This window comes from Schistocerca piceifrons, chromosome 3 (genome assembly GCF_021461385.2).
Source record: "Schistocerca piceifrons isolate TAMUIC-IGC-003096 chromosome 3, iqSchPice1.1, whole genome shotgun sequence".
In the NCBI taxonomy this organism is placed as follows: domain Eukaryota; kingdom Metazoa; phylum Arthropoda; class Insecta; order Orthoptera; family Acrididae; genus Schistocerca; species Schistocerca piceifrons.
In genome coordinates, this window is record NC_060140.1 from 365,755,665 (window position 1) to 365,779,238 (window position 23,574).

General features: G+C 42.2%; 1 long non-coding RNA gene across 1 annotated transcript in view; it reads right to left on the reverse strand.

Annotated features, from left to right (window-relative positions):
• Positions 1–3,169: 3,169 nt before the first annotated feature.
• Positions 3,170–23,574, reverse strand: part of LOC124789330 — a 49,026-nt gene continuing 28,621 nt past the window's right edge. Inside the window, exon 2 of the long non-coding RNA XR_007016115.1 lies at positions 3,170–3,688. This is a non-coding gene — a long non-coding RNA (uncharacterized LOC124789330). The remainder of the gene's footprint in view (positions 3,689–23,574) is intronic.

Sequence of the window (23,574 nt, forward strand, 5' to 3'; positions counted from 1 at the left end):
GCTGATTTCCTGTAGTTTGTTCGATGCACAGGGAACCCACTTACTGCAAAATCTTGCGAAAATGAACGTTTCACTACGGACAGGTGTTCCAGTTTTACCGCTACATGAAGGTTCTCAAATGTCCAAAATCCTACTTAATCTGAGTCTATTTGGTAAAGTAGTGAAGAATTATTATGAAATTTAGTTTGCTATCAGTTACTGAATTAATTAACACTTTCATCTCCAGTCATATACACTCCTGGAAATTGAAATAAGAACACCGTGAATTCATTGTCCCAGGAAGGGAAAACTTTATTGACACATTCCTGGGGTCAGATACATCACATGGTCACACTGACAGAACCACAGGCACATAGACACAGGCAACAGAGCATGCACAATGTCGGCACTAGTACAGTGTATATCCACCTTTCGCAGCAATGCAGGCTGCTATTCTCCTATGGAGACGAACGTAGAGATGCTGGATGTAGTCCTGTGGAACGGCTTGCCATGCCATTTCCACCTGGCGCCTCAGTTGGACCAGCGTTCGTGCTGGACGTGCAGACCGCGTGAGACGACGCTTCATCCAGTCCCAAACATGCTCAATGGGGGACAGATCCGGAGATCTTGCTGGCCAGGGTAGTTGACTTACACCTTCTAGAGCACGTTGGGTGGCACGGGATACATGCGGACGTGCATTGTCCTGTTGGAACAGCAAGTTCCCTTGCCGGTCTAGGAATGGTAGAACGATGGGTTCGATGACGGTTTGGATGTACCGTGCACTATTCAGTGTCCCCTCGACGATCACCAGTGGTGTACGGCCAGTGTAGGAGATCGCTCCCCACACCATGATGCCGGGTGTTGGCCCTGTGTGCCTCGGTCGTATGCAGTCCTGATTGTGGCGCTCACCTGCAAGGCACCAAACACGCATACGACCATCATTGGCACCAAGGCAGAAGCGACTCTCATCGCTGAAGACGACACGTCTCCATTCGTCCCTCCATTCACGCCTGTCGCGACACCACTGGAGGCGGGCTGCACGATGTTGGGGCGTGAGCGGAAGACGGCCTAACGGTGTGCGGTACCGTAGCCCAGCTTCATGGAGACGGTTGCGAATGGTCCTCGCCGATACCCCAGGAGCAACAGTGTCCCTAATTTGCTGGGAAGTGGCGGTGCGGTCCCCTACGGCACTGCGTAGGATCCTACGGTCTTGGCGTGCACCCGTGCGTCGCTGCGGTCCGGTCCCAGGTCGACGGGCACGTGCACCTTCCGCCGACCACTGGCGACAACATCGATGTACTGTGGAGACCTCACGCCCCACGTGTTGAGCAATTCGGCGGTACGTCCACCCGGCCTCCCGCATGCCCACTATACGCCCTCGCTCAAAGTCCGTCAACTGCACATACGGTTCACGTCCAAGCTGTCGCGGCATGCTACCAGTGTTAAAGACTGCGATGGAGCTCCGTATGCCACGGCAAACTGGCTGACACTGACGGTGGCGGTGCACAAATGCTGCGCAGCTAGCGCCATTCGACGGCCAACACCGCGGTTCCTGGTGTGTCCGCTGTGCCGTGCGTGTGATCATTGCTTGTACAGCCCTCTCGCAGTGTCCGGAGCAAGTATGGTGGGTCTGACACACCGGTGTCAATGTGTTCTTTTTTCCATTTCCAGGAGTGTAGTTCTCAATCACTACTGAATTCTTTGTTATACTTTCAAAATGATGTAGAACAGCAGTCAGTCGTCCTTTCCTTTCATGCTTTATTAAAGCAGCAAATCTAGATTTGGCTAGTAACTAGACATCCCGCGCCCGGGTTCCCGGGTTCGATTCCCCGGCGGGGTCAGGGATTTTCTCTGCCTCGTGATGACTGGGCGTTGTGAGCTGTCCTTAGGTTAGTTAGGTTTAAGTAGTTCTAAGTTCTAGGGGACTGATGACCATAGATGTTAAGTCCCATAGTGTTCAGAGCCATTTGAACCATTTTTTTAGTAACTAGACAATATCAACACTAAAAAATACAAAAAGTACATAGTCAGGCGACAGTACAAAAAATTACAACTCGTACATAACCTATATCGCATGTACATTAGATTACATACCAGTTTTAATAGATGCCCGAGTACGTGAACCCCTGTTGTTCGGGCTCCTGTCACAGTGTATTCTAGATTACTATATAATGAGGGTAAGCTTCGCAGAGAACACACAGGCTGGCTGTATGGCGCCCTCTATATGAACTACGTAAAGCGTAACATTATTAGTAAAGCAGTTATGGTCTCTAACAAAACTTAAAATTTGCATAGGAATAACACAAGATAAAATACAAGTAAAATTATTGACTTTGCTGTCTGAAGTGCTGCCACATTTAACATCTAACATTAGAAGATGTAAAAAATGCCAGATTCACTCCTAGTGAGCCAGTTGTTTTGTTATTCTTTAAAAACACGTAGGTAACGTCAGATTCATAAAAAATTTCTTAAATATTTACAAAATACTAGGATGCACATGTTGTACGCTGCGATTATTAGAATTGATTTGATTTAATTTTTTCTATTATTTTTCTCTCATTTAATCGTCGCTACTAGATACGTGGTTCCTGTTACTTATTGAATAGTTCATAGATGGCATCAAATATCAGCTAGATAGATGGTTGGTGTTCTCCGCAAAGCCTAGTTTCAATAGACTTGACTGAATCATGACTGAAGCCCAAACAACAGAGGACTGACGTATTATGACGTGTATTAAAACTCTGAAATGCTGATATGTAATGTAACGTACATGCGATATAGGTTATGCCATGAGTTGTACTTTTTATACTATCGCCTGACTATGTACTTCTTTTATTTTTTAGCACTGATAATGGCTAGTTACTTGCCGAAATCTAGATTTGCTGCGTTAATAAAGCCTGAAAGGAAAGGACGACTGATTGATTGCTGCTCATCATTTTGAACGTCACATCACAGTCGTTGAGTGGATTCCACATTCCTAACGGAAGGTAACTTGATCTTTGTTACACTCTATTTTGTCTACAGTAAGTTTCCTGTCAAGATTCTTTAGCTATGAATATTGTGCCTATGTAAACTGTTAAATATCTTAAATCAGTGTTCAAATTCTTGTCATTTCTCGGTATAGATATTTTTATGTTTGTACCAAGCTCATGGCGTAAGACTCACAACGTCCAAGCCAATAAAAAGCGAGTTCCAGAAAGAATGGAGTATTTTCAGCATTTTATTTTATGAAATGGCGACAAACAAATGAGTGATAAGTATGTACAAGATGTCTAGATTCCTAGAGCGGGTGCAGATCGCCCGTTCACACAATTCTGTAGCATTTCCCGTTATGCCCCCTTCTGAAGCCGGGTTTGCACTTGGCCAGGTTAGGGAAGATGAATGTTTTCACGTGCGGAGTATCCGACCCAGCCGTGGTTACATCGTCCGTCACTGACATCACGAAAAACTTGCCGCCAGAGGACTGTTGTTGCTGCTGTTGGTGCGTAAGTGCATTGCGGAGGTGGCTGTGATTGGCTGCTGAGGAAACGCGCTGTGATCCCGGAGGCAGCGTTGTGGACGTTGCTCGCCGGACAGGCGCGGACGTCTTCACGAAGCTGCTGACCTTATAGACAACGACACCGCCATCGCAAGGCCGGTGTGCCAGGAGCACCAGCGAGAGAACAGTAAGCACTGGACCGAAGCACATTTGCACCGCTCTGGCAGCAACCTGCAACACAGCCCACAACAATTCCTTAACATTATTGTCTTTTGTTATCGTGCTTACTATCAAATACAACAAACAACAGTTAAACATAGTCTTTTGATATACTTGTTTTCTATTTAGAGCTGGAAGTTTCTCACATGTTTCCTACTACTGTAAATAATTGATCTTTATTGTACTGAGACAAAGATGAACAAGCGCAAACCATGTGTAACGAATAAGATCCTTGAGTCTGTGTTTAGTTTTATCTGTGGTTGACTTGCTAGCGTTGGGGCATTCTTATTACAGGCATAGTAGCGGAGCCAGCCGGTGTGGCCGAGTGGTTCTAGGCGCTTCAGTCTGGAACAGCGCGACCGCTACGTTCGCAGGTTCGAATCCTGCCTCGGGCATGGATGTGTGTGATATCCTTAGGTTAGTTAGATTTAAGTAGTTCTAAGTTCTAGGGGACTGATGACCTCAGATGTTAAGTCCCATTGTGCTCAGAGCCATTTGAACCATAGTAGCGGACAGTTGAGCTTTTCAGAGAATGAGATCCGTTATTTGTGAATCTGTGAGAAGCTATATGGAATACTTTATTATGGAGATGAAAACTTATTGGTAATACTTTCTGGTTCTTTATACTGATGGAGAACATTTTGGGAGATATTTTAAAGGTAACGAAGATATGCGCAAGAATTAAATGTTCGTTCGTCGGCACTCTTAACTGCAGGAAACTATTGATGTTTATGATTAGTGCTAATATGATCTCTTTACCTTCATTATGTCACATGTTACGCAATTGGTTGAGATATTTGTAATTTTTGTAGTGAGAGAATTTCGCAGTTGTTACAGTTCCCTTGCGTTTTGCAATCCCTTTTGCTAGTAATTAGAGTCTGTTTGTTGAAGAACGATTTTCTTTCAAGTAAATTCCACGTCCACGATTTGTAGTAAAGCTCTGAATATTTCGTCGTGTGTGCATTGCACCTTACGCCACACGAAGCCACAGATTGTTCCTAACAAGCAAAAAGAAAAACAAAATTAGTAGTGAGTAGTTTATTTTCCTGTAACTGCTGCATCTGCTGATTCCTATTTGCTTTCGAGAATGTCAGTACTCCAGACGCGAAAACAGCATGCTGAGAAAGATATAAGTCACTTTTATTTCAGGGAAGATCGCACCTTGCATTCTTTAGTAAAAAGTGTGTAGTTAGGATTGTCAGGTGTCGTACTAGCAGCAGATTAATTTTCATTGTACAGTATTGGTAATTTCAAACAGTTATTTTCTTCCGAGTAGAACAGTAATTTTCTTTGTGGACATTCCAATTGAAGTATTGCACGTCATATCACGCATGACTCATAATGTCCTTTGGTACTGCACTAGCAGCAGCTCTGTAGTTCAGTTTCAAGGCAATCGACTCTTTCGCAGAAGTTTCTAGAGGAGGCGTTTCGATTTGTAGGCCTACTTGTCTTGTTGAAAAATTACTTATACCGGAACGTACGAGTGAAGTACCACGTTCCGTCACTCATTTTAGTGAAAGTCTGCAATGATATTGCTAAAATAAGCTCGTTCAGCTGCCAGATAACAACATACACAAAACCGCAAATAATCTAATACGACAGACCAGCTCCATTTAGAATGTAATTTTCTTCTATATAACCTTAGTGCTTGAAACTAAATTCGTGTTTACTTAGCCGGTGACAAATATAGTATTTTACTACGCATATCCACAAGATTACACTTAATACACTAACGGAAAAAAACGCAACACCAAAACATAATAAATGTAGAGCAAATAAATTTCGGGAACACATACGTCTAGGTAACGTATTTAAGTGATTAACATTGAAAGATCACAGGTTAATATATGCTAGAGATAAGCCAATGCAAAGGTTAAATGCTGGTACATTAGTAACTGGTGGAACAGCCAGAATGTTGACTGCTTTGTGTTGTGCAGGTGCAGAAAGTCAGTTCGTGGGATGGACTTCCATGACTGTTACGCTTGGTCGATCAGTACAGGGGCACTTAATGCCGGTTGTGTATGACGCTGGAGTTGTTGTCCGATGATGTCCCATACGTGATCGAGCAGGTGAAGGCAACATGTCGACACTCTGTAGAGCATGTTGGGTTATGCGGTATGTGGGCGAGCGTTATCCTTTTGGAAAACACCCCAGGAATGTTTCCATGAATAGCAGCACAACAGGTCCAGTCATGAGATTGATGTACAAATTTGCAGTCAGTGCGGGTGGGATAACAACGAGAGAGCTCCTCCTGTCATATGAAATCGCACTCCAGATCATAACTCCACTTGTAGGGCCAGTGTGTCTAGCACGCTGACAGGTTGGTTGCATCCCCTCCACTAGCCTCCTTCTAAGCAACACACGGCTGTCATTGGCACTGAGGCTGTGTTCATCAGAAAACACGACAGACCTCGCCCTGTCTCTCCTCCCCCCCCCCCCCCCCCCGGGCCCAATGAGCTCTCGGTTGACCTCTGTGAAGGCGGTGATGTCAGGTCGGGGGAATGCTCGCTACAAGGCATCTGACTCGGAGCTTTCCTTGAAGTAACCGATTTGTAACAGTTCGTTGTATCACTGTAGTGCCGACTGCTCCTCAAATTGCTGCTGCAGATGCAGTACGATGCGCCAGAGCTATACGCTGAACACGACGTCACCGTTCGGAGCCCGCTTTTTTTCCTTTTTTTTCCACCGTACAATTCCTTTGGCCACCTCTGCCAGCAAACAAGTACTGTTGCTTCATTCCTGTCAAGTCTTCCTGCAGTATCGCAGAAGGAACATCGATCTTCTCGTAGCCCTAATACACGACTTCGTTCAATCTCATTGAGGTGTTGATAATGGGGTCTTTGTCGCCTTAAAGACATTCTTGGCTAACATCAACTCATCAAGTCCAATCTCAAAGGTAACTCACGCCCACGACCGTTACAGCGTGTATACAAAGCCAACCTGATGCGCATCGTCATAGTGGCGCTACTAGGACGTCACTCATGCGACTGGTGCGTAATTTGAATAGACATCATCTTTCAGATGTAGAGACACATTTTCCAACTTTCGTTATGTCGCACAACTCCTTCTTGGTGTTGCGATTTTTTTTTCCGTCGTCGTGTTATATGACAGATCAGTTCTGTCTTCTTCTTTCTTTCTTTTGCTACTGCCTTTATCCCGCATTGTGCACAGGGTCAGCAGGGTTAAGTACGGATTTGGCATGGTTAAGTTAAGGAGTGGCCGGATGCCCTTCCTGCCGCCACTCCATACCCCCTGGGACGGAAGTAGTGTACTCCAGCCGTCTGTGTCTAGTGTTAATCGTGAAAAAGTGTGAATGTGTTTCAGATGTCTGTGAGTCGTGTAACTAAGGCGGGACTTGGGGACCAGCCCAGTATTCACCTATTAGGATGTGGGAAACCGCCTAAAAACCACATTCAGGCTGGCCAGCACACCGGCCCTCGTCGTTAATCCGCCGGGCGGATTCCATCCGGGGCCGGGGCGCCTGCCCGAGTCCAGGAAGCAGCGCATTAGCGCTCTAGGCTATCCTGGCGTGTATGACAGATCAGTTCAAAAATTTAAATAGCCCCGAGAACTATGGTACTTAACTTCTGAGGTCATCAGTCCCCTAGAACTTAGAACTGCTTAAACCTAACTAACCTAAGGACATCACATAGACCCATGCCCGAGGCAGGATTCGAACCTGCGACCGTAGCTGTCGCGCGGTTCCAGACTGTAGCGCATAGAACCGCTCGGCCACCCCGGCCGGCACAGATCAGTTCCGTCTACAGTAGAATTTCTTTACAAATATGATTAGTGCTTGAAACTGAGAGTTTGTCTTCACTTAGTAACGAGTCATGATAAAAGCAACTATTTTCGAGAGGAGTACTTAAGACCAACAATGATAGCTGGCTACAAACACAGTATAGGCTTAACTTCTGTATTGCTCAGCATCTTACTCACTGAAGGGGAAGAATTTCTGGAAAATGCTATACTCTTTCTCGGTGAGATCTGCTCGACAGGGTACACGGCTTACGTTGTACGGCTAGTTGGCGGGACAGTGACCTGGTCACCTTTTATTGTGAGTTCCTCTCCGAACGTAAACGGTGCCAAAGGTTGCCCCGTGCCGATATATGAGACTGGAACGAAGTTTCAGTAACATCTGTACAACCGTGTCAAGGAAAAAGGCTTGTCTTCACGCTGTTCCCATTTCCACTTGAAAGTCTAAACAATATTTCATGTGAAAGTGTAATTGATCAGCGTTGCACTTCCAAAGATAAGTGACTGCAGCAACATGTGCTCCAGCCAATTATTTTCTAAGTAACTAATTAATTACTGATTTCAGTTCTGTAACTCGTGTTTAACATGATATCACCTGAAGGAAACAGTCCACACTTGCGATATTCAAAATGACTCCAAGTTCCCAACGTGTCTCAAGTTGACTTGATGCACCTCTTCAGACACTTCCTTCAATATTTCGCACCGCTTCACCCTTTTCCTATGCGTGGCATGTTGTAAACATAGCTAGCAAAGTGGTTCAAATAGCTCTGAGCACAATGGGACTTACCATCTTAGGACATCAGTCCCATAAAACTTACAACTACTTAAACCTAACTAACCTAAGGACATCACACACATCCATGCCCAAGGCAGGATTCGAACCTGCGACCGTAGCGGACGCGCGGTTCCAGACTGAAGCGCCTAGAACCGCTCGGCCATACCGGCCGGCATAGCTAGCATCACAGACAGAGTTTTGTGTTTATAGAGTTCGCATTACGTATGACTTCCGTTCAAAAACAATACAAAACATTATGAAAACAAAGAACTTTAAGGTAAAATACAACCCTTCTCCTGAAAACTGCCCAGGTTCAAAAATGGTTCAAATGTCTCTGAGCACTACGGGACTTGACTGCTAAGGTCATCAGTCCCCTAGAACTTAGAACTACTTAAACCTAACTAACCTAAGGACGTCACACACATCCACACACGACCATAGCGGTCGCGCGGTTCCAGACTGTAGCGCCTAGAACCGCTCGGCCACCCCGGCCGGCTGTCCAGGTTCGCCACCACTGCTAAAATGAAGAGGTCACTTCACACACTAGATAGGCAAAATTAAATGGCCCATGTATTGTCAACAACACTGACGCGGTATTGAAAATTATTAATGACCGTCAGAGAATATTATGTAAACGAACACCGTTGACGGAGATGTAGCGCTGTGCTCGATTTATCCACGCTCGGTTTATCCAACTGTGAATCACGCCTAGCAGCCCTTCCTGCAACAGCGGTTTCAGTGTTATGCCGTAGCTCTGCCAGTGTGTGGAGATTACCTGGGTAGACCAGACCCTTCAATTTACCCAACAGGGAAAAATATCGCAGGTCAGGCGATCGGTTGGCCAGGGAATTGCGGTGCTTCCGCTGACTGTTCTCTCCTCACCCAGCACATCATGCACGCGTCAGAAGGTTGTCACGGATTCGTTTTTCTGAATCTATACTGCACATACTATCATTCATCTACAGTGGGTTGTGTTAAACAATTTCTGGACATTCCAGCTAGCATTAATAGTTTGGTGTAAGAATTATGTTATGATGCGTTACGGCACCATACTTCGAGCACCGAACACCAATCTTGAGATCATGCAACGGTTCTTCTAAGTTTTATAACTGACCGCTGATATCGGCCGTCCATGCGTCTGTTTTATTTCTTATTGGTAATAAGGTTACGGTGACGTGGAAAACTTGCTGAGTGTCAGAATTAAACTACTTACAAGTGAGAGATAAACCTTGTAATAACCTTCTTGAAAACGTTTTCAGCCGCCACGCAGTAATTCTGCTCCACATCTACATGATTAACCTGCGATTCACACTGTGTACCTACTCTGGATTTCACAGTTAAGTGCTTGGGTGAGGTTTCGTCGAATCACCTTTAAGCTATTTCTCTACCGTTCCACTCTCCAATAGCAAGTTGGAAAACCGAACACTTAAGTCCTGCCGAGCTAGCTCTGATTTCTCTTATTTTATTATGATGATCATTCATCCGTTTGTAGATAGACGCCAAAAAAGTATTTACGCATTCTGAGGGGAAATTTGGTGATTGAAATGTTGTGAGAAGATCCCGCCGCAACGAAAGACGCCTTTATTTTAATGATACCACTCTAGTTCAAGCATGTCCGCCCACGGTAGGTGACTGGTCAGCGCGACAGAACGTCAATTCCAAGGGCCCGCGTTCGATTCCCGGCTGGGTCGGAGATTTTCTCCGCCCAGGGACTGGGCGTTGTATTGTCCTAATCATCATCATTTCATCCCCATCAACGCGCAAGTAGCGTCAAATCGAAAGACTTGCAACCGACGGGAGTCCCAAGTCACACGACATTTATTATTTAGTTCAAGCATCACATCCATGGCACTTTCTCCACTATCTCGCTATAATATAAAACAAGCTGCCTTTCTTTGAACTTTTTCGGTATCTTTCCTCAATCCTATCTGATGAGGATCCCACATCGCTCAGCAAAACTACAGAAGAATACGGGCAAGCGTAGTGTAGGCAGACGCGATGAATTTTCTACGTGTTCTGTCAGTATAGTGCAGTCTTTGGTTCGCTTTCCCCACAACAATATCTGTTTGAGCGTATTTAGTTGAATTCACAGCCTTTAGATTTCTGTGATTTTTCATGTACCCGAAATTAAGTGGATTTCTTTTAGTGCTCCCGTCGATGATTCCACACTTCTCATTATTTAGAGCCAACTGCCACTTTTTGCACAATACTGATATCTTGTCTAAATCATTTTGCAGCTGGTTTTGTTCATCTGATCAGGAACAGCAGAGGGTCTATAACTCTTCCTTGGTGAACGCCAGATGTAATTTCTGTTTTACTCCATGACTTTCCGCCAATAACTACGGATTATAACCTTTATGATAGGAAACCACGAATCCAGTCACACAACTGAGACGATACTCCGTACTCATGCAATTTGGTTAGAAGTCGCTTGCGAGGAACGGTGTAAAAAGCCTCACGGAAAGGTAAAAATATGGAATCAATTTGACATTCCGTGTCGATGGCACTCGTTACATCGTTAGATTAAAATATCTAAACGAGTTTCACAAGAAAGTTATTTTCTAAATCTGTGTTGGCCATTTGTCAATAAATCGTTTTCCTCGAGATAATTCATAATGTTTGAACACAAAATGTGTTGCAAAACCCCACAGCAGATAGACGTCATTGATATGGGCCTGTAATTCAGCAGATTACTCCTATTTTTCTGCTTGGTTGTTAGTGTGTTCTGTGCAAGTTTCCAATCATTAGGTACGGATCTGTGTACGAGCGAGCCGGCCGATGGGGCCGTGCGGTTCTAGGCGCGTCAGTCTGGAACCGCGAGACCGCTACGGCCGCAGGTTCGAATCCTGCCTCGGGCATGGATGTGTGTGATGTCCTTAGGTTAGTTAGGTTTAAGTAGTTCTAAGTTCTAGGGGACTGATGACCTCAACTGTTAAGTCCCATAGTGCTCAGAGCCATTTGAACCATTTTTTGTACGAGCGAACGGTTGTATATGATTGCTAAGTATGAGGCTATTGTATCAGCATACTTTGAAAGGAATGTAATTGATATACTGCCTGGACCAGAACAGTTGTCTTTATAAAGTGATTTAAGCTGTTTAGCTTCACCGAGGATACCTACTGCTTAGTTACTCATGTTGGCAGTTGTTATTGATCCGAATTCTGGACCGATTACTTCGTCTTCTATGGTAAAGGCATTTCGGAAAACAGTGTTTAACAACTCTACTTTAGTGGCATTGTTATCAATAACATAACCATTCCTATTTTGCAGTAGGGGTATTGATTGCCTCTTGCCGCTGGTGTACTTTACATGCAAACAAAATGTCCTTGAGTTTTCTGGCAGATTTCGAGACAGAGTTTGGTTGTGGAAACTATCAAAAGCATCTTGCTTTGAAGATCGTCACTTTCGAGTTTCTGTGAAACTTTGCCAATCTTGGGGATTTTGCGTTCTTTTAAATTTGGTACGCTTTTTCCGTTTCTCCCGCATCAGTGCTCTGACCAGTTTTGTGTTCCTTCGGGGATCAGTAACATTAATAAGAGATCATTGGTATATATGTCTCAACTGCTGTCGACACTATTTCTCTGAATTTACCCCACATCTGCTCTACACTTAGGCAGTGAGATTGGTGGAAGACTGTCTCTTACGAAGGCGTCAAGCGAATTTTTCTCTACTTTTTTAAATAGATATATTGTGAGTTTATTTTTGGCGGATTTGGATGTTATGGTATTCAGTCTCGCTACAACTAACTACTACAACTAACCCCTGTTTTCGTCATGATGATCCCTATTTGCTCTTTATTAGTTGTTGCTGAGAAATGAAGTATGTTTCCGCAACCATTTACACTTCAAGAGGTTCATGAACTAAGTGTTCAAAATAATTTTCTGCCGAAGCATTCAGTACGATTTCGGACGCGTTTTGTGCCTACCACCGATTTGAAACCTGTATTTTCTGCATTTTTTCAACATGTCGAGAGCAGATTGCAGTCACCACCAACTGTAATTTTGTGAGTGGCATACCTGTTTGATATAACATTTTCTGGAGAAATTAGTACCTGGCTTAATGATGGGAGCAACCGACTGGCTGGAAAACAATCAATCCCTTTAGTTGTGGTTTTATGTATCAGTTGAATTATTCATTCATTCTTCTGAGTGAAACCAGTCTAAGGGAGCAATCAACGCAGCCAGTTAAAGCTTTACGTTTCGGTTGGAGTGTTAATTAATTACTTAATTAATTAATTAAGACATTCATTCATTTGGGCGGGTGCCAGTCTGGGAGAGCATCCGAATGAAAACAGTCTATTTAGTCAGTTGTATCTGCAGGATTATTATTAATTCATTTATTTCAAGTGGAACCAGTCTGTGGGGGCAACAGAATGAAAACAGTCGACGCAGTCCGGCGCATTCAGTTCTGAGGGGAAACATTACATCGTTTTGCCACTGTTAAATTATTATTGTTGACTGCACGCTGTTATCCCCTATCGTCACTGTTGTTACCATTTCGATATCTGCTTTTCATTGAGTGTCAATAAGTAGCTTGTAGTCCCGTTTCTCGTCCATGCTTATGAATAGGCATTTACTTAATGATGAACCTTGTGTCAAATCGGAAAGCAGAAAGGTTCAGTGAAAGGGGAATGGAAGAGATCATATAGCTGGATAAAAAGTTATCCTCAAGACAATTTCAATGCTATATCTGTATCTGCAAGGGTAACTCATATTATGGAGCTATATTAATTACAGAAATTGAAAAACATAGTTAATGGGGACAAATTCTTTTCCAAAAACAAACTACAGTATTTCGGACAGGTGACAGTATATGCTTAATAAGCAAGTGACTAAATCATCAAACATTTTAAAAAAATGTATTTGCATTGATATTTTCAGAAAGCATGAATGATTGTGTGGATTTTCCGTTCACACCGCCTCAGAATTTACTGAAATATGACTATCGGTGATGCGTGCAAACCAGCGGGAGGAGAGACAGAGAGAGAAAGAGAGCTTCAATAGATTTTAATAACAAAGTAATCGTTCATCTCTTTAAACATACTATAATGTAGCACCAATTACAAATCTTTCAAAACGAACGAAACATCCATATTTAGGCCGAATATCAGAAGTAAGAAAAAATCGTATTTCAGTAAATAAATCTAGTAATTTTGAAAATACTTCACTTTCAGAAATATACTTTTTATTGTTTTCCTTGAAAGATGATACGTTATCTGTCTCTAAAAAAGTTCGCAAACCTGGTCATGGTTCGTGTGTAGCCGAAAAGGCTGGAAAAGTATCTAAATGAAATCGCCCAAACACGGCGACTGAGTGAAACAATTCACGCACCCTGCCGTTAAGTGCGAGAGACTTGTGTCATTCGGGTGTCTCACATTAACAAGAGGACCGCGCCTCACCGTGTCACCGATTGCGTCCAAATTTGTGATATGTGAGGGACTTTGCCAGGAATGAAAGTGACAAGTAGGAATTTCTATGTGGCCAAGCGTTTAGAAAAAATTGAATTTTTGCCGCGAGTCGGGCGAGACACGAGCCTTTTATGTTAGCGTAGTTTCGAGACAACGGCTGGTGCGACGGACAACGTGCAGAATGGTAAACCGAGGGTAATGGGGCCGAGACTCCGCACAGAAACTCTTTTTTATCATTTTTATTTTGAAATTTTACGTTACTTGCACTGCAAGTAAACCTAAATAATGTTCAGTGTGTTGTATTTACTGGTATTTTCATAAAAAGTGTGAAAAAGAAAGACAAAGGGAAATATGGGATTTCAAATTATTGTCTAAGAAAGGATTTAACTAACAGCGTCCACGAGGACACTGCAAATAACTTTCCAAGACTGGACTGTAATTAAACTGACAATTTCTAAGGAACAGAGACATTGTTGGACAGTAGTAATCCCCGTCAATGATGGACGATGAAAAGGAACTAAACAATGTTGTAATTTAATCTCAAAGATACAAGAAGAAAATTTGTTCGACTGTCATACCAGAGGAATACTCTAAAAAACTTTTTATCATTGAAAGACAAAGGACTAATTTCGAGATTCTTTTATTACTTCTACTATTAACTACCTTTTGTTCTGATGTGCTGGCGTAAAGACGTACTGTATAGTTTCATGTCTGTGTGTATGTTAAATGAAGGTGTTAAATGATGAAAAATGTGTTTTATAATTTCTGTCAAGATCAAGCCTAAATCCCATACCAATGGAGTACAAATTATTCTGTTAATTCGAGGAGGCGAATTTTAGATGGAGGCAACGATCTTTACGACGGCGCTGCTCAACAATGGAGGTACGTGATTGTGCTCACTACTTTCCTTTGGTGGCCGCTAAGATTACTTTCGATGTGTTTTGCCGAGACATTCAGAACCTGCAATCTTCCTTTTCGTATAAAAATAGGAGTCCGATAGAAAAAGATATATTCTCAAATTTAAATAATTGCAATTCTTTTACCCAGGCCACGGGGTGAGTTACGACGTAATATTTTACACAAAAAAATTTAAGATAGATCTTTCTCATCAGATCGCAACCACTCGTACGCGAATGTACGTACCCTCTGAATGTGTCTAGTCAGTCGTGCGCATTGTTCTAAAGCTTTTCTGTTAATATTCTGTGGATTGCATCTCCGCAATTAATTATTGTTTATGCCGCAAATCGCACTTCACGCGAAGTATTTATTACGCAAGTTTCAGGCTCCATTTAATGTCAAAAAATTCCGAAGTACGGTTGACTAAGCAAACCGCTACAATAATTTCATATCCCTACAACTACAATAACAAAAAACAGCAACAAAAAAAAACAATAACACATAGAGGGTACGTTACAACGACATGAAACACACTACTGGGACTGTTGAAAATACCGATATTTTCTCCCATGAATATCGATAACTGCAGACGAAATGTGCTCTTCCGATGTATCGACATATCAGTAATCAAATAAATAATCAGCTGCCAATATTTTTATTTTATACTATATTTTATCCCAATTTTCGGTAATATTTGAAATTGTTGATTTGAAATTGTAGAACATAATTTTAATTTCACTGTGTGAAGGAGTCTTACCACTTTTGGAGCTCTCGCCACGTCCAGTCTGTCTGTTTGACTGTGTGAAGCATGTGAGGTGGCACAAAGAAGAAGTCCAATTGCACTGGAGGTGGCGGTATGGATAGAATAACAAGATTTCCGCTGTGAAGAAACAGCGCACCACTTGCATTAGAAACAATTTTTAATGCAAGTAGTGTGCTATTTCGTCACATCGGCATTCTTCAAAAGCAGTTACAGAAAATGATGGACAAAAACGTAAATGACAAGATTGATCTTTGCAGTGGGCGGAGACGTGTGAAGGAAATGCTGACGTAATCGGCGCTCGGCGCTACTTACAGAAACTGCAACGTTTAACTTCTCCAGGAATTTTGACACTACAACTGATGGGCCACTGGCGTTTGCAGAGTTGAAAAAACCCGGGGGTCAACATGGTGTGTTCAGACAAATCCGATACTTGATGAAACCGAACGATGGACCCATCGGACACCTTTTATTGTGCCACTTACATGCAGTTACCATTGTTAGCAAAGTGGTTGTCGCCAAGCGTTAACGTGCATCGTTTTCCTTTCAATTCTTGCTCTAAGGGGGGTAAACAGGCTGCTAGCTTGTTGATGTACAGGATATCTAATAATAAATCAGTACTTAAATATATAGCTCCGAGCCGGCAGTATATTTACCATGCAGCTGATATTTTTATACGCCGGTACGTCGATATTTATCCGTCGTTATATCGATACTGTTATCGATATAACAGTGGTCAATGATGATATTTTTTTTATATCAATGTATGGGATTCCCGAAATTTTTAAAAATATCAACAGTCCTACATAGTGAATACGTAGCAGAGGTGGAGTGGTATATTTCTAACGAAAAATGATACATATTTCACCACAAAGGAAGACAGGATAACAGACATAAATAACGTTCACTTTCGACACAGGTCAGACTCCAACATAAAGGTCGATATTGGACTCCCAGGAAGGAATGTGACCTCCTTGCGCACTAATGCACATTTTACACCTGCATTCATGCTGGCTAATCACCTGCTGAGGAGTCCTTGGGGCATATAGTAACACTCCTCTCTCAAGACGGTTTTCAGTTCTTGCACGGTTCGGGGACGAGGTATTCGTTGAGAAACACGTCTGCCAAGAGCATCCCAGTCATGCTCTATATGTTTTAGGTCTGGGGAGTAAGCAGGCCATTCCATACTTTCAATATCTTTGCTTTCCAGTATGTCCAACACCTCAGCAGTCCTACGTGCACTGGCATCGTCGTCCATAAACAGAAAGTCGGGACGGCACACATAAACAGTCGGGCATAATCCAGAATAATGTACTTGCAATACCGCTATGCTGTAACGGTACCTCGTGAAAAAATATGTGGCGGTGTTTGGTCATACCAGAGCGCCTAGGGCATACCGATGACATTCATGAACATTCTGTGATGTGTAACATGTTCCCCATTCTCTATACGCTAACTGGTGACCAGCATCACTTGCAATTGTGAAGCGGGATTTGTCGGAGAACATCACTTTTGACCACTGTTGCTGATCTCAAACAACATGCCCCCTAAACAACGAACTCTTTCTCGATGAAGGTGTGGTTGAAGTGGAATGTATTTAACATGCTTGTGAACATGCAAGCCAGCCTGATTTAATCTCTGAAAAATGGCTGTGGCAGACACACGTGTAGCGGTAGCGGTTGCTGCGTCTCTAGCTATCTTTCCTTGTCCTTTCCTTTTCACCACGGGGTCTTCGTGTCGATCCACTTGCGGTGTGGTGGTCGTGTACGACGATAGACATGCCTTCGCATAGCATTTCTACGTTCAGCGGCCTTTGTAAATCGTGAGATGACACTTTTGGACACACCCATTATTGTGGCCACAATTGAAACATTTTGACGGGCTTTGAGCCTTCCAAATGTTCGTCCAAGATTGTAATCATGCAGATGATGTCTTGTAGATATGTTGCCGTACCACACGGAATATCACACCAATCGGTGCCACAACAACCTTCGTCAAACACCGTACTGCATGAACTGTCGAATACATACAGAGCGTTCGTGCACAGGCTTCGCTGCAGGTAATTCTCGCCCTCTACATTTCCTTTTACTATCGTTGGTCAGGTGTTCCGTAGCAATTGCCGTTTGTTCCGTAGCAATTGGTAAGTGTTTCTTAGCACGTAGTTCTCATGTACGCCTTACAATCCCTTCCTGGAAATTAATTTGCAATCCCAAATTTTACTTTCCTTTCGATGCCTTCAGAGAAAATATTAATAAATACAATGTACTGAACATTGTTTACGTTTATTCGCAGTGTAACTAAATTAAAAACTGAAAATAAAAAAATAAAAACAAATTCTTCATAGAGACTCCCACCCCGGACCCTTGGCTTACCGTTCTGTACTCTTTCCGCTGTGCCAATCGCTGTTTGGAAACTTAGCTAACACAGGTGGCTCATGTCTCGCCCAACCCGCGAAAAAACGCTATTTTTTCTAAACGCTTGGTCATTTGGCGCTCCCACTTGTGTGACTTTCATTTTTGACCGAGCTCTGCGTATAGGGTCTACCATAAATTTGCAAGAAATCGGTGATGCCGAGCAAAAGTGGTGCCCTTATAAGTAAACGTCTCATAGTCAGAGATATAAGATTTTTTTAACTCAGTCACTTTTTATGATATAAACATTACCCGTTTCCGCCTTCAAGGCATGAAGACTTGTTCACCAAACGCCACCCAAAGTACCAGAATATCGCCCTTGAAGGCCGAAGCCGGTAATGATTGTATCACAAAAAAGTGATTGAGTCAAAAATAAAAAATAATACCTTACAATAAGTCAGCCACCGTCTCCGCAAACGGAATGGCGTTTTCTCCAACGTTCATATTGCTCACGTGGCGAAGAGGCTAGTTTTATTCGGTTGTTTCATTCGAATGAAAAAGCAATGGACTAGCCTTGTCAAAACCAGTCAGTTGTCTCGTCACTAATCTGGACTTAGCAATGCGCACGGCGACGGCAGCCTGTCGGTGGGTCTAACAATTGTAAGGGCAAGGGGTGCCCGGAGATCAATACCGTTAAACGGTGGAGGTTCATGAGCATACATTCTGGGTATTCACAAAATTTTAGACTGAGATAAATTTGAGAGTATAAATTTAATAGCGTCTGCTGTATAACAGTTATGCTTATCAGCAAGTTTATATAATTACAGCCTCTGACAATAATAATAATAATAATAATAATAATAACATGCACAACTTATCTCACAAAAGAAAAACAGTTTTTGTCGAATTTTGTTGTTTTGTACGTAATTAAATATAGTTTAGGGCAAGAAAGAAATAATATACAAGCTTTCGATACTCCAGTTTCGCATTTTTATGTAAATGGGAGTTTTAGTGGCCTTTTTATTTGTCGAACTAATGTACGAAATCCCTAACACGTCTATTAGTCCAGAAGTTTACTTCCGGACAACAACTTACGCTACTTGTAAAGTTCTTTGTCAAATGGTCGCTTGTTGCCACGCTTATTTAATTTCGTCACTTTCTCAATCAACGATTGTGGTCTGGAAGGTCTTCGTTCATTTGCAGCTAACTTTTTCTGGCACTTTACTTTTCTGTTAGCCTTCAAAATGGACGGAGCAGAGCTCATGTTGACACTGCACATGGAAGCCGATCCCCACACAGTAAACAACCAACTCCAAACACAAACTGCCGTTTCTGGAAATGATTAAATTCAAGTAGTAATGTATACACACATGGTCGCTTCATTATAATACAAATGAGGCGCTGAGAACCCTAAAGGCCTATAGTACACCGTCGTCAATCTCACATTTAAGTCAATATCAAAGAAACCAGTGAGACAGTTTTTCGTGAAAGTTCTTATATAAAATGGGGGCCTGCTGCACAGATAAAACTGACTCACCATAACATAAAGCATGAATAAAAATTGCTCAAATGGCTCTAAGCACTATGGGACTTAAAATCTGACGTCTTTAGTCCCGTAGACTTAGAACTACTGAAACCTAACTAACCTAAGGACACCACACACACACACACACACACACACACACACACACACACGCCCGAGGCAGGATTCGAACCTGCGACCGTAGCAGCAGCACGGTTCCGGACAGAAGCGCCTAGAACCGCTCGGCCACAGCGGCCGGCTAAGCATGAATAAATACTACAATCTCACAACTGATGATGATGACGTGCTTTAGGCCTTTATAGTTCTCAGCAACTCAAATGTATTACTGTACGATAAAATCCAAAACTTAATATACTATTAACTTATTCAGAAACCCATAAAATAAGTTTTTCTATTAGTATATCTATAACATACACAGACGTCCGATCTAATTTTACTAAATACTGAGTAAAATTGCATATCTGAGGAGTGTGCTGCAGTCTAGGTGAGATTTATACCAAGTGAACAGGGATAACAGTTTGCTGCAGCACCTGGTGGCACTGACGTAAACTTGTAGTTAAGTGGTAAAGGCTAACTGTGCACGCCATGAACCGCGCACATTGTTTATCAAATCCGTATGTATTTGACCCATAAGACAAAAGCTCCTTGAAACATACACAGTTCAAGATGCGCTCAGGACCCTATGCCAAGTTTCACGGAGTCTGGAGGAGTAACAATACATATCGCGGCAGATTTAGTGTCATGTATTTCAGATTACGGCATTCATGTTTCATTTAACAGCATTCAAAGAAAAAGAACCAATAAATCCGCAAGGTGTCAAAAGTTAGGATGTTCACGTGCTCTTGCGCTCTTACACAGCAACCGCCACTGTCGTTAAATTAATATTTGATTTTAGCTATATATCAGTCAGTTGTTGCTTTGTATGATTACAGAAATGACGAATGATATTAATTACACCAGGCCAGGTTATTTGAATGAACTTACTGTTAAGATTGAATGAAATATGTAACAGTTATCTACGAATTTCAATGCGCAGTGCTTCTAATGTTTATTTTCAAAAATAGAAGTGGAAATATGTTATTTCAGTAATTCGTCGTTTTCATTGCTGTTTTGAGAAAGTATGATTCTCTGGATTTTCAGTCTGCTAGATGCAGAGCAGGATTTTTATTGATATGAAGAATATTACGTGAAGTTAAGACCATATAACTAGTTCCTGGAAAATATAGAGATTCTTTAGACTTACGTATGGAAGAGAAGAGCTTTATTTAAACCAGTCAGACACACATTTAGGGCTTCAGATAGACAGATTAGTCAATTAACGTTGTGCATATTCGGTTATTATGAATATTACGCCCCTATTTGATAGAGCGAGAACTCATTATTACTTAAACGCCATGGAAAAGAATTCTAGAATAGGTATCAGTTACATGCAAAGTTTCGACAACATCATCAAACGCCACAGTGCTGATGGGGATTTTCTGATGCGAAATGGCGCATGTTCTTTGAGTTCACGTACCGTCACTATGCGTGGGAGGCTCCACCCGAAGAAATGAAAAAGGATTCGAATATCCTGGTTCCACTTCACTCAGAAACCACCGGCAGAACCGGCTGATGCAACGAAATCACAGTGTTCAGCATTTTCTGTGACGGACAGTTCTGTTGTTCACTAACCAGGGTCAATTCTGATTCAGTCTTATAGATATTTTCCGGGCCAGTTTTATTTGCTCCAATTTGTGCTGTACTTGCACTCTGTGAGAATTACAAGTTTATTTTTATTTAAAGGAGATAAAAAATGTGCCACGTCCCTTTCCCTCATTGGATACCATACAGGACACCACGAAAATAAAGAAAGGCAGGTAACAGCTCATTATTGTAATGAACACAGTTCACATGTCTTCATTGTGATTACTTTCGTGTTGCTCATGATGCTATGCGATTAAAAAAAAAACAGGCGTATACTGATAGCTGTCGTACATCCAAATTTCTTCATGAAAATATTGCTCCTATAGATAGAGATAAGTGACGAACAGACCCACTTCCCCGTGTGTAGCGTGACAAGATGATAACCATTAACAGTCTGTGACAGGCAGTTCTGTTCATAAATCCGCAAATATTGTGCATATCAAACGTATAGAGAGAGAGTAACAGAGATGCTGAAGAAATTCAACTGGCAGACACTTGAAGAAGATTATCCTGAGGAAGGCTAATGACAGTTTTTGATTGGTGAATTCGGGGATATATTACAACCCTCCGCTAGTCCCTCCAAGAGGAACAGTGAGAACAATATTACATTAATTACAGCACACACAGTGGCATTTAAAACATCATGCTTTCATGCTCCGTATTTTAATTGAACGGTTACAAACCTTAATAAGTAGTACTGCGCGAAGTGCCCTCTGCCATGCACTTTAGTGAGTTTGTGAAGTATGCATGTAGAAGTAAATGTATCTGTGAATTGTGTAACCTTTTTAGTGTCTATTACATTTCAACTGTTTCTTTATTTCAAGAAGTGGAGACTGGGGACCAACCAAGAATTTGCCTTATACATCGTGGAGAACCGCCAAAAAACCACATTCAGGCTTGCCATTGTAATACACCGACGAACATTAATAAACCACGTGGATTCGATCCTGGCGTGGCTCACTTTCCTGTCACAGAATCTAGCGAGCCCACTCGCTCAGTTATACAAACGTATTGGTCACATTTCATAACACGTGGTATATTAAATATTACCTTGTACCACGGCTTTTCGAGAATGGATATGAGTGAGTGAACGAATACCGTAAACCACGTATACTTTGACCGATCTTTAGATTCAAGTGTGATTATTACGACCATTTTTCTTCTGTGTCACGTTAGTGAATAGAGAGGCTTGTATGAAAATATTACATACTAATTAGTACACTTTCTAAAATGCAGAGGAGGAAATGGAAAAAATTGTAGCTGATCAACGTTAACATGGATTTGGGGGTACATTAACTGGACTATACTTCCACCACAACCGTCAACTACCATTCCATTTGCGGTCTATATTTCAAAACCACAATGAAACCTTCACGATCCAGGGATAAATATACTGACCTAAAATTTTCTTAGGTAGTTTACTAAGCCTCATAAAAGAAGAAACCTCGTATGGTAAATGAATCAAACCAATTGACCCATAACCAAAATTATAAATATAATGGAAGGTACCAGGATGGAGTACGACGCACGTAGCTCTAAATTCAGTTGAGCGTAATACCTTAAATTTCATCCGTCTGAACCGTACAGGGTAAATCCTTATTTCAAAACATCCGTTGCGGTTAGAATTCAGATTATCCATTTATTAAGTCAACATCTGGCACTTGTGGCCAGACAAACTTCATTCCTTGTTTTCGGAGGTATTTGACATTACATGTCATACCTGAAAACTGCCTGAACGACAAGAGCTTGCAGTTTGTGTAATATTATGACTGACATTTATTTTCGTTAGTTGTAGATTCATTAACAGCTACAAATGAGCCTTAGTCTATATATCGAAGGTTAATTTTTTTTTATTTCTTAGTTTCACACTGCCATAGGCATCTACATCGTTTAATAAATTGCGTTTTCATAATCCTCTGATGACAATGACCAGTGGTCGGAGTAACCACAGAACAGAGAAACCACGCACGTGTTCTCTGAAATCGTAATGTACTGGCAGACATACGGATGCGAACAAAAGAAAGTAATCGGTGGTCTGTTTTGAGAATTATTCGAGTAGCACACATGTTATAGTTGAAAACATTAATGGGTTTGTAGTTTAGTGACATCAAATGGTTCAAATGGCTCGAGGCACTATGGGACTTAACATCTGAGGTCATCAGTCCCCTAGAACTTAGAACTACTTAAACCTAACTAAGCTAAGGACATCACACACACCCATGCCCGAGGCAGGATTCGAACCTGCGACGTAGCGGTCGCGTGGTTCCAGACTGTAGCGCCTAGAACCGCTCGGCCACAACGGCCGGCCCAGATTTGAATACACTTTTATGTGCACAACTGCAAGTCGCAATAGGTTCACCAAGTTTTGCACAAGAAAATCGGCAGTACGTGGCGCCATCTAGTGTATATTGACTGAACTTTATCATCAAACAGTATAGATTGAACACCTAACTCAGAGCTGTAAAGCTTTTGGTGTTGAGTGTTCAAAGTAACCACGGTGGTTGTCCGTAAAAACGTTAACTGTAGTGGAAATCGGACTCTGTGAGGTGGGGTTTCACAGTTTCCAACAATAACTCGGCCTCCATAACTGGGTTACTTCGTTGCTGCAATCTCTACTACATTTTTTCCCGAGGCATCTTACACCGAACGGCCGCTTATTTGTCTCCGGAAAAACCCTCAGCCGCTCTGGTTCTAGTTGAAACTACTTCACCCCGTCGATAAACGAG